Below are 10,864 nucleotides of genomic sequence, written 5' to 3'. Positions count from 1 at the left end.
TATGGATGTGCTGTGTATCCACGCCGTCCATCCGTTTTTTCAGCTCATTATAGGATATGAAACCAAAAACGAATCAGATCCAAATCTCAGGTGGACCACACCATAGGAAACTGTGGTGATTGAACGCCTACCATTAAAAACTTTCTAAGATCCATCGTGACGTTTATTTGCAATCCAATCTGTTGATGAGGTCAAACAGACATGGATGAAGGGAAAATACAAATATCAGCTTCATCCAAGACTTTCGCGGCCGACGTTTTTAGTGGTCCATTACCACTGTTTCCTGTGGCGTGGTCTACCTAATGATTGGATCTGCTTCGAATTTGGGCCCGTGTTCTAAAATGATATATAAAAACGAATGGACGGCGTTGATATACAAAAATAAATAAATAAATAAATTTTAGACCCCACGTCCACGATCTAACCAAACGCGAAGCGAATCCGCGCCCTTTGAGGACGGAGGGAGCACGGGCCAGGGCAAAGATCGCGTCCGGACATTTTGAATTCTGTGAAGCCCTGACGTGGTGAGATCTGATTGGCCACGTCCCCTGTCGCCAGCTGTTGGAGATGGCCATGCTTAGCATATCCCCTGACTTTGGAGCCTATTGTGACGTATCATCTTATATCCATGCCGTCTATCGATTTCTCCGGCTCTTTTTTTAGTGAATGAGCCCAAAATTGCATGAAATCCAAATCTCAAGTGTACAGCACCACAAGAAACAATGGTAATTAAACATTACCATTGAAAACTTCTTACGGGCAAAAGTTTTAGATCAAGATGATATTCTTATGATCTCTTTATCCATGGCTGCGTGACCGTATCAAGTGGCTGATGGAAAATAAATATTACCATGGCCACTAAATAGTTTTTATTGGTATGCATTCAATCACTCACTTTACTGCGTGGTCCATGTGAGATTTGGATATGCTTTATTTTTAAAATCATGCTCCAAAATGAGCCTACCAAAACGGTTTTAAAAAGGATGAATGGCGTGGATACAAGGCATATGCATCACAATAGTCCAACGGTCAAAGATCCATCCAAGCCGTGTCTCTTCGAAAGAAAGGGTGTCAATGGACCTGGCTCACCAAAATCAGAATTTTGAATAAGCCCGGCCTGAAGTAGTTTAAAATATGAGCCAAAACCAACCTAGGCCCAGCCCATTGACAGCCCTACTTGAAAGTGGTGGTGTGTAGGCATGAACAGGCTGGTTAAGGACGGGCGAAGCTTTGTTCGCATTATTTCACTTTAGTCCGAACTTTCTGTAACTGGCCAAACACTCCCGCCCAAGCCTACCCAGATCATTTGGACCAGGCTTAGGTCAAGCCGAGCCAATGACTAAAGTAGAAGGAGAGGGCGATGTGAGGAAGACGAAGAAGATTGGAACTACTCCCATCACAGTTAGTCATTCAAATTGGAATTTTTACTCCAAGTTTATCTATGATTAGTTTCATTGCTTGTCACGATTATGTTATCAAATAAATATTTTGGTCAATATATTTTTGAAGTTACAATTTTTTAAGTCAAAAAAGAAAAAGAAGAAGAAGAAAAAAAAAAGGAAATAGAATAGAAAATCCAAACCTAACCGGCAAATGAAATCTGAAAGTGTTAAAATAGTGATACAAATATCATTATGGGTTCATTCCCTTTTCTTGAGCCCATATGACCCATGTTTCATAAGTAAATAATGCTCTATTGTTAGTGAACTCTTGAAGGGGGTATTTTTAGTATTTTACTTTTCAAATGATAGCTTTTAGGGTAAGCTATATGGGGCTAAAGTGGAGTATCAAATTTTAGAGAGAATGGGTTTCTTTTTGCACAAGAAGGTTTCAAGGAGGGAAGTTTTCTTCTTGAAGGCTAGATTCAAGACTCCATGCTTTTAATGTGGTGCTCCAAGATTTTTTTCTTAAAGTATTTAATATAAGAAGATCTATTGCTAGCATTACAATGATGAGAGGTTTTTCTTTTAAGCTTTTATTTAATAGAGTTTTGTTGTATTCTTGAATAAGGTACTCCATTTATTAATCTTTGTAATCTCTCCTTGCTATAATGATTTTTTTTTCACTGGTGGATGTAGCCCAAGTGATAAACCACATATATCTTGTATTCTTTATATGATTGTATTTGTTGGGATTTTCTTCATTATATTCTTTCTATTTATTTGCACACGATCCCTACATATTCTATCCCATTATAATCAAATAATATTTGATTTTGGTGGCGTGTTGCTTGGGCGATGATTCTAGTCGCATTAAGTGGTAGACGGGGGTTTTAATTGTTTCAGGTGGTATCGAAGCTTTTGGGTTTGTAAAGTAAATTGGAAGAGGTGGCTATTAGTGGATTTGAGGTGGAGTTATTTGATTGGGAAAAGAATTTTTAACTTTGAAAATTAAAAGTTTAATATTTGTTAGTTGAACAAGGGCAACACAAAAGTATTATTCAGTAAGGCAAAGAAATCAAAATCTATGATTGATGATGATTGGAATAAGATGATTCTCAAGGCATTGTCTACTATTCACTTGTATTTGGTAGGTAGTATTTTATTCAACATAATAGGTGAGAAGACCGCGGCGGATTTATGAGAGAAGCTAAAAAGCTTATATCAAACAAAGCCCCTCACACAATCAAATTTTCTTAAAGATAAAATTGTATGCCCTAAGGATGAAGGATAGTACAAAATTTTCAGACCATCTAAATACATTAAACAATATTATTTGTCAACTTGAAAGTATAAGCTTGAAAATGGAAGAGGAAGACAAGGTGGTGGCATTACAATGTATGTTACCAGCGTTTTATGACAATTTGATTACATCATTAAGTTATACCAAGGAAGACTCACTCGATTAGGACATGGTTTTGTAGTGCATTGGTTGCCAATAAACTTCGAAAAAAGGCATCTTTAGGAAGTTCAAGTGGTTTCAGAAGTGGAAGCTCTTATGACAAGAGGAAGGTTGAATAACCGTGGTAGCAAACCGAATAATTTTTCAAGAAGCAAGTCTCGGGGCTGTTCAACATTAAGGAGTGACGAAAGCTCTTGTTGGGTATGTGGCAAGACTGGTCACTTGAAGAAAGATTGTTAGAAAAGGAAAACAAAAATCCAAAAGAATCTAATTTAAGCAATGACAACCAACTTCTCGAATCTAAGAACGAAGCTAATTAAGTAGAGGTATCAACATCGACATCGATTAAAGATGAGGTGTTAATGGCAAGTTCTAATCCGGTATTTTATCAAAATTATATACTCAATAGCAGTGCCACTCATCATATGTGCCCTCATCATTTATGTTTTAGCACGTATGAATCACATGAGGGTGGTATTGTATTGAAGAGAAATGACTCAACTAGCACAATGGTTGGGGTTGGTTCATTTGCATTAAAGATGTTTGATGAAATAATGTAAGACTTGAAAATGCGAGTCATGTGTCAGGATTGAAAAGAATCTCGATCACCCCCTCAAAAATAGAGTTGGATGGTTGTAAATTTACGAGGCAAGCAGGAGTACTCAAAGTCTCAAAAGAAGCACGTGTCATCGTGAAAAGGCATCCTGGTTGAAAATTTGTACAAGTTGCTAGGAAGTACAGTGATGAATGATATGACAAATGCAGTTGTGGAGAATGGTGAACTTCCATTGTAGTTATGGCATAAGAGGTTGGGTCACATGAGTGAGAGAGGTGTGGAAGTGTTGTCGAAATAAATTTAATACCCATGATGAAGTTTGGTGAAAATGAATTTTGTGAACATTGTCTCTATGGGAAACAACATAGGCTGAAATTCTCAAAAGGTAGGCACACAAGAAAATGTGTGCTTGATTACATGCATACATATGTGTGGGGGCTGTCATCGACTACTTCATTTGATGGTGCTCCATATTTTGTCCCATTCATTAATGATTTTTTAAGAAAAGTATGGGTGATCCAATAGTGATGTGTTCATGGCTTTCAAGCATTTCAATGCCAAGGGGGAGAAGCAAATGGGGCTACATCCAAGATCTTAGGACAGATAATGGAAGGAATTTACTTCGGATGAATTCCTCGAGTTTTGCAAAGATGAAAGAATCAAGCAACACTTTATGGTTGTCTACACTCCTCAACAAAATTGCATGGCTAAAAGAATAGACCGTACATTGATAAAAGGTGCTAGAAGCATGTTAGCTAATGTGAGGCTTGAACAAGAAATATGAGCGAAAGTTGTTTCAACGGCTTGCTATCTTGTTAACCGATCACCATCTATGGCTCTAAATGAGAAAACACATCAAGAGGCATGGTCTGAGATTTCATATGATTATTCTGAATTGAAGATATTTGATTGTGATGCTTTTACTTTAATTCCTATTTGTCGAATAAATAAGTTGGAACCTAAATTCAATAAATGCATTTTTTTTGTTATGCAAATGAGCCAAAGGCTTATCGTTTGTGGGATATGGTGGCTAAGAAAATTATCATTAGTTGGGATATTCATTTTGATGACTCTCATGTACTTATACGAGGTTCAAACTATCAAAATGAGGATAAAGAAGGTCATTTTAAAGATGTATTGGAATGTTCGATTCCAAACATTGTAAATCCAACAGATTAAGAGATAATTAAGTTGAAACTAAATGAATTGAAGAAAATGAAGAAGATGGTGAAGAAGAGGCACAACCTATGATGAACTATCCACGTAGTGGAATTTGTCAACCAACATATCTCAAAGATTATGTGGATCCTACAACATTGAAGGCTCTAGTCACCAAAGATTAAGAACCAAGCTCTTTTAAAGAAGCTATGTAAGGTGAAGATTTGGAAAATTGGAAGAAGGCCATGCAAGAAGAAATGTTTGCACTTATAAAAAATCAAACATGAGCTTTGGCAGAATCCCCACAGGGTCATAAAGAGCTTGGTTTCAAGTGAGTCTATAAAATCAAGGTGAGTGCAAGTGATAAAATTGAAAGATACAAGGCAATGATATTTTATGGAGATTTTTACACTAGTGGTAAAACTTGTTTCGATTCGATTTGTTCCTATACTCGTAGCTTTGCTAGATTTAGATCTTGAGCAAATAGATGTAAAAATGGCACTTTTACATGAGGATTTTGAAGAAGAGATCTATATGAAACAACTAGATGGGTTTGTGGTAAAAGGCCATGAGAATCTTGTATGTGAGTTGAATAAATTATTATATGGCCTCAAGCAAGCATCAAGGCAATAGTATAAAAAGTTCGACTCTTTTATATCGAGTCTTAAATATAAAAGAAGTGATTGTACCATTGCTTGTATTTTAATTTTTTTAGTGATGAAAATTTTATTTATCTTACTTTTGTATGTTGATTATATACTATTTGTATCCAAAGATTAGGGAATAATTGATGAGTTGAAGGCTCAAAAAGTGAAAACTTTGAGATGAATGATTTAGGAGCAGTACATCAAATCCCTAGAATGGAGATAAAATGGATCGACAAAGTGGAACTTTATCACTTTCTCAAAGGAGGTTCATTGAAAAGGTACTCGATAAGTTTGGCATGAGCAAGGCAAAGCTGGTAAAGGCTCCATTGGCTCCATTGGCCGTTCATTTCATGTTATCTTCCGAACAAAGTCCAAAGTCATAGGAGGAAAATGATATATGGTTTGGGTTCCGTGTGCAAGCGTGGTTGAAAGTTTGATGTTTGCTATGGTATGTACTAGGCCAAACATAGCTTATGTTGTTGGAGTACTTAGTTGTTTTATGGCAAATTTGGAAAAACCACTTTGGGAGGCGGCAAGTGGATACTTCGATACTTGAGAGGTACAAGTAATCATGTGCTTACATATTGTAAATGGGCAAAGGTGATGCATGGTTTTGTCAACGCAAATTTTTTTGGTGATCTTGATAAGTGAAGATCAACTACAGGATACGCATTTCATTTTGCAAATGGTCCTATAAGCTCGATGTCAATGTTTCAAGGAACGGTAGCATTGTCAACTACGGATGCTAAGTTTACAGCAGCAATGGAAGCTTGTGTGGCGGTGGTTTGGCTTCAAAGACTTATAAGAGAAATATGTTTTGTTTGTAAACCTATGGTTTTGTTTTGTGACAATATGAGTGTAATTTATTTGGTGAAGAATCCGTTAAACAATAGAGAAGCAAGTGTATAGCAATTCAGCACTATTTTATTCGTCAAGTTATTGAAGATGGCCAAATTAATTTTTTGAAGGTAGGAACAAAAGACAATGTAGCAGACATGCTTACAAAAATCATTCAAATGGAGAAGTTGGATTGATGCTTGACTTCTCAGGGTTTCAAGGCAATGTAATGGTGGTGGATTGACAAGGCAAGCAAGTGATTTAGCTATTAAGGTGGAAATTGTTAAAATAGTGACACCAAAATCACTATGGGTTCATTCCTTTTTCTTGAGCCCATATGACCTGTGTTTCATAAGGAAACAACGCCCAATTGTTAGTGGACCCTTGGAGGGGTATTTTTGACATTTCACTTGTCAAAAAGGTGGCTTTTAGGGTAAGTTATTGGGGGCTAGTTGAAGTTACAAATTTTAGAGAGGAGTTTCTTCTTGCATGAGAGGATTTCAAGAAAGGGGGTTTCTTCTTGAAGGCTAGATTCAAGACTTCATGCTTTTAATGTGGTGTTCAAAGGTTTTCTTCTTAAGGTATCCAATGTCAGAAGATCCATTGCTAGCATTGCAATGATAGAGGGTTTTTCTTTTAATCTTAAATTTAAGAGAGTCTTGTTGTATTCTGGAAAAAGTTACTCAAATACTTGCTTTTTGTAATCTCTCCTTGCTATAGTTGATTTTTCTTTGCCAGATCGCCCGTGGATGTAACCCGAGTGGGTAACCATGTATATCTTTCGTGGTTGTGTTTGTTGAGTTTTTCTCTATTATCCTCTTGTTATTTATTGCACATGATCTCTGCATATTCTGCATGCCATTGGAATCAAATAGTGTTTAATTTTAGTTGTGTTGCTTAAGAAATGGTTATAATCACATCAAGTGGTTGGCGGTGGTTTTAATCGCTTCATAGACAAATCTAATAGAAAATCTATTTCCAAGTCATACTGATTTTTCATCCATATGAAAATGAACCATCAAGCACCAACGGCTCGCCGAGGACGTCATCTGGCACGTGCCTGACAACCATTGCCTAACAACGAATGTGGCCTGTAGGCATTTGCCAAGTTCAAGCATCTGTGTGTGTGCGCGCGCTTGTGCATGTGCATGAAGAGTTGTTGTGGTTACGGAATGGGTTTGTTTGGTATGAAAAACATGATTTGGGGTGGATAGAGAAAAGTAGAAATAGAGAGAGAGATTAAAGTTTTAAGCCATTGATAAGGAAAAATGGTTGAGAAGGGAGGAAAATTTTTTGGAGAGAGATGGAGTTTTAAAATTTGAATCTTTACAAAATCTACAAAGCCGGGCCGGACTGACAGGCTTTTGGACAACTAAGACCAAGCCCGGCTCGCTTGACACAGGGGCTCAAATTTAAAGCCCGAACTTGGCCCTCGGGCCTGATCATCTAGCCAAGCTCGGCTCAGTGCGAGCTAGGCCCGGAAGCCCATTAGGCCAACACAGCCCAGTGACAACCCTACTGATACGATGAGGCCAAGAGACATGAGTTCAGTGAGGATGTGAGGTTGGGGAGCGGATTACCCCAACCTCACCTAAGATGGTCCGACCATTACCGTAGGGCTCACCTTGATGTGTGTATTTTATATCCATGTCGTCCATCTATTTTATTTATTTTTACCATATCATTTAAAGGCATAGTCATAAAAATGAAGCATATCCAAATCTCTGATGGACCATACTATGAGAAATAGTGGTGACAAGGTCACATAACTTACATGAAGGGAAAACAACATAAGATGGTTAATTGCCACTTTTTCCTACAGTAAGGTCCATGTAAGATTTGGATTTGTTTCATTTTTAAGCTAATGCCCTAAAATGATCTAGAAAAATGGATGGACAACATGTATATAGAATACATCAAGATGGGTGGTTGAGCAGCACCATCTTAGGTGAGGCCGGATGCACCTAATATGCTCTCATGACATTGAAAGTAAGAGATGAGCCACACGAAAGCTTGTTTGAAAGTGGTCTCAATGGACGTCACAAGGGGCTCAACTAATCAAATATTTCCTTGTCCAAGCCTCACAAAAGTCGATTTCCCCTTGCCTTACCAAATCTAGCTCTTTAAAAGTGGTGGAACGAATTTCGTGACGCCAATGAACCAATTCAATGAGATGAGAAACACCAAGTTCAGTGAGGCACTCACATGGCAAGATTTGATTGGGTTGCATGCGTCTGTTTGATTGGGCCACATAAAGCATGTTTGAAAGTGGTTCGCTCGACCAATGTCATACAAAATTGGACCAATCAAATCTCATTACACCAGGGCTTTACTTGATTAGCCCCAAAGAGCATCGCAAATAAGTTGCACCAACAGGATACTTGGGATCACCTGTAGCCGACCAGTGGTCTGGATCGGCTAAAAGCCACTCGCCGGATTTGATGTGGCAGCCATTGGATCCGTCATGTGGATCCTCATGGCAGTTGAGATAATGAATTTCACCTTGAAAACATGAAAAAGTACCAGCGAGAATCCTGCCAATATGAAAAGCCCATTTATCAGCACAAGATAATTCTTATCATCCAAAGGACATGAAAAAAAATGCAGAACTATACCACATCATCACCGATGGTAATCTGATTCCGTCTGGTTTTTGTCTATAAAAGTGCATCTCATTTCTTTCAGTTATCATGTATGGAAAAAGGGTGAGGAAGGGTTTGACCAATAATTAAGTGGTCTTCCAAGGGCTCCTCTCTCTCTTTTTTTTTTCCCTAATTTTAAGAATTAACGCAAAGGAATATATTGATAAAAAGGAAATAAAAAACAAGAAAGGAAAAAAGCGCAGCTCTCCTGAAATAGCAGAACTGCTACATTGTAAGAAATCCAAGATTACAATCTATAGCCTTAACCGAGTACGTAGTCCATTCGACCAAGAATTGGATCACCCTAGAACTGATGAACTCCGCCGAGTTGGCTTTATCGTTGAAGCATCGATCGTTCCTTTCGACCCAAACAACTCACCAAACTGCAAAAAGGGCCATTCGCCAAAGAGTATAGAGAAGTGAGTCTTCCCAGGCCTCTTGATACTTAAAGAGTGTAGAGAAGTGAGTTGGTGAGAGTCCTCTTTTGGTAAGGAGTATGCACGGAAAAAGTTTCGCAGGAGAGGTATCCTCTGTTGATTGATGTCTTAAATATGTAAATCAACAGATCCGTTGATGACATGTTCAATGCCATCGAGCATATTTCGATGCTATCAAAGTCGGCTTGATGCCATCGGTAAAATGAGGAATTTATCAAGTTGCTTGCTAGACAATTTAAGTGTCTTATTCAATGCCATCAAAGGTTATTTACTGACATCGAAGACTTGCTCGATGCCACCGGTAAAATCAGGGAATTTCACTTTTAATTGCTGGAACGTTTTGGTTTTTAGTTCCATGCTATTAAAATGAGTTCGATGTCATCGACGGTCTGTCAATGCTATCGAAGTCCCATGGAACGATCGTGAAGAAAATACGAAGAATTGTGTAAATGCAGGATTTGTGTTTCTATTTCGATTGTGATTCACTTAGAGGCTATATATATGAATGTAATTGGGATTAATGATATCTAAAATCTTTCTAATTCATACATAGGGTTTTCAAAGGCTTGTAAGGAGATATTCGAGGCTTGTTCGAATTGAATACTCTCTCTATCTTTTATAATTTCTACTTTTATCGTGCATTATTATCGCTTCGTGCCATTTTTTTTTCACAAAATAATTTTCTACATTAAAATCATAGTCTTTGTAATTGGACTTGAGCGTGTGATTGAAATATTTTATTTGATTCATGATCCCTCAATATCCTTCACATAAAAAAGATGTCGATCTCAAGAAACATTTATTGGTCAATGGAGTAGACTTGGAATCAACATATCCAATTAATTCTTTTTATACAAGAGTGTTTGGCTTCTCCCCTTCTCTTCGGTATATCCACAGATTCTTAAAAACATCCCACGTATAACTTTCAAGCTCTTATATCTTTCTATGTTTTTTATTTTTACCCTATTTTGTCTACTGGAACTCTAGATAATGGTTACTTACAGGACTTCTCAGATCTCCAAAAATAATCATTCAGACACGATGGAGAACACATTCTGTGTTGGCAAGGAAAGGTTCCCAACTCTTTCATTTTCGGTAACCGAGCCCACTGTTTACTGCAGTACGGTTCACTTGCGATTTTAATATGCTTCAGTTTTGGCATGAGGTGGAGAAACGGATGGACGGCGTGGATAAGATGCATCATAGTGGGCTCACATCATTTACTCTCAGCACGCAATCCGCTCTCTTCCGCATGGAAATGGCTCGGCTACTACCCCTGCTACCAGCACTTGAAACTTGGGCAGGGCCCAACGTGATGTTTTCGAGAAACCATCCCGTACATTCGTTTTCTGAGCTCATGTTAGTACTTGAGACAAAAATTGAGAAGGATCCAAGACTTAAGTGGGCCGCACTAGAGTAAAAGGTGGGTAGGAAAATTCCTATTATTGAAAATTTTTTAGTGTAGAAAGTCATGTTTACATGAAATCCATACGGTTAATAATGCCATACCAATTCATTGAAAAGGAAAAGATACACATAATAAACTTCCTGTGGCCCACGAATATTTCAACTGTGTACGTTTAATACTCACATTTTAGGTCCACTTGAGTATTGGATACGGCTCATTTTAGGCTTATTATGTTAAAAATATCTCAGAAAATGGATAGTCGGGGCAGATTTCTCAAAAACATCACGTTGGGCCCCACCCATGTCTCGTACACGAACGCCACGCGACAGGTTCGGGTG

This window comes from Magnolia sinica, chromosome 13, assembly GCF_029962835.1.
Source record: "Magnolia sinica isolate HGM2019 chromosome 13, MsV1, whole genome shotgun sequence".
Taxonomy (NCBI): domain Eukaryota; kingdom Viridiplantae; phylum Streptophyta; class Magnoliopsida; order Magnoliales; family Magnoliaceae; genus Magnolia; species Magnolia sinica.
This window is presented reverse-complemented; position numbering follows the sequence as displayed.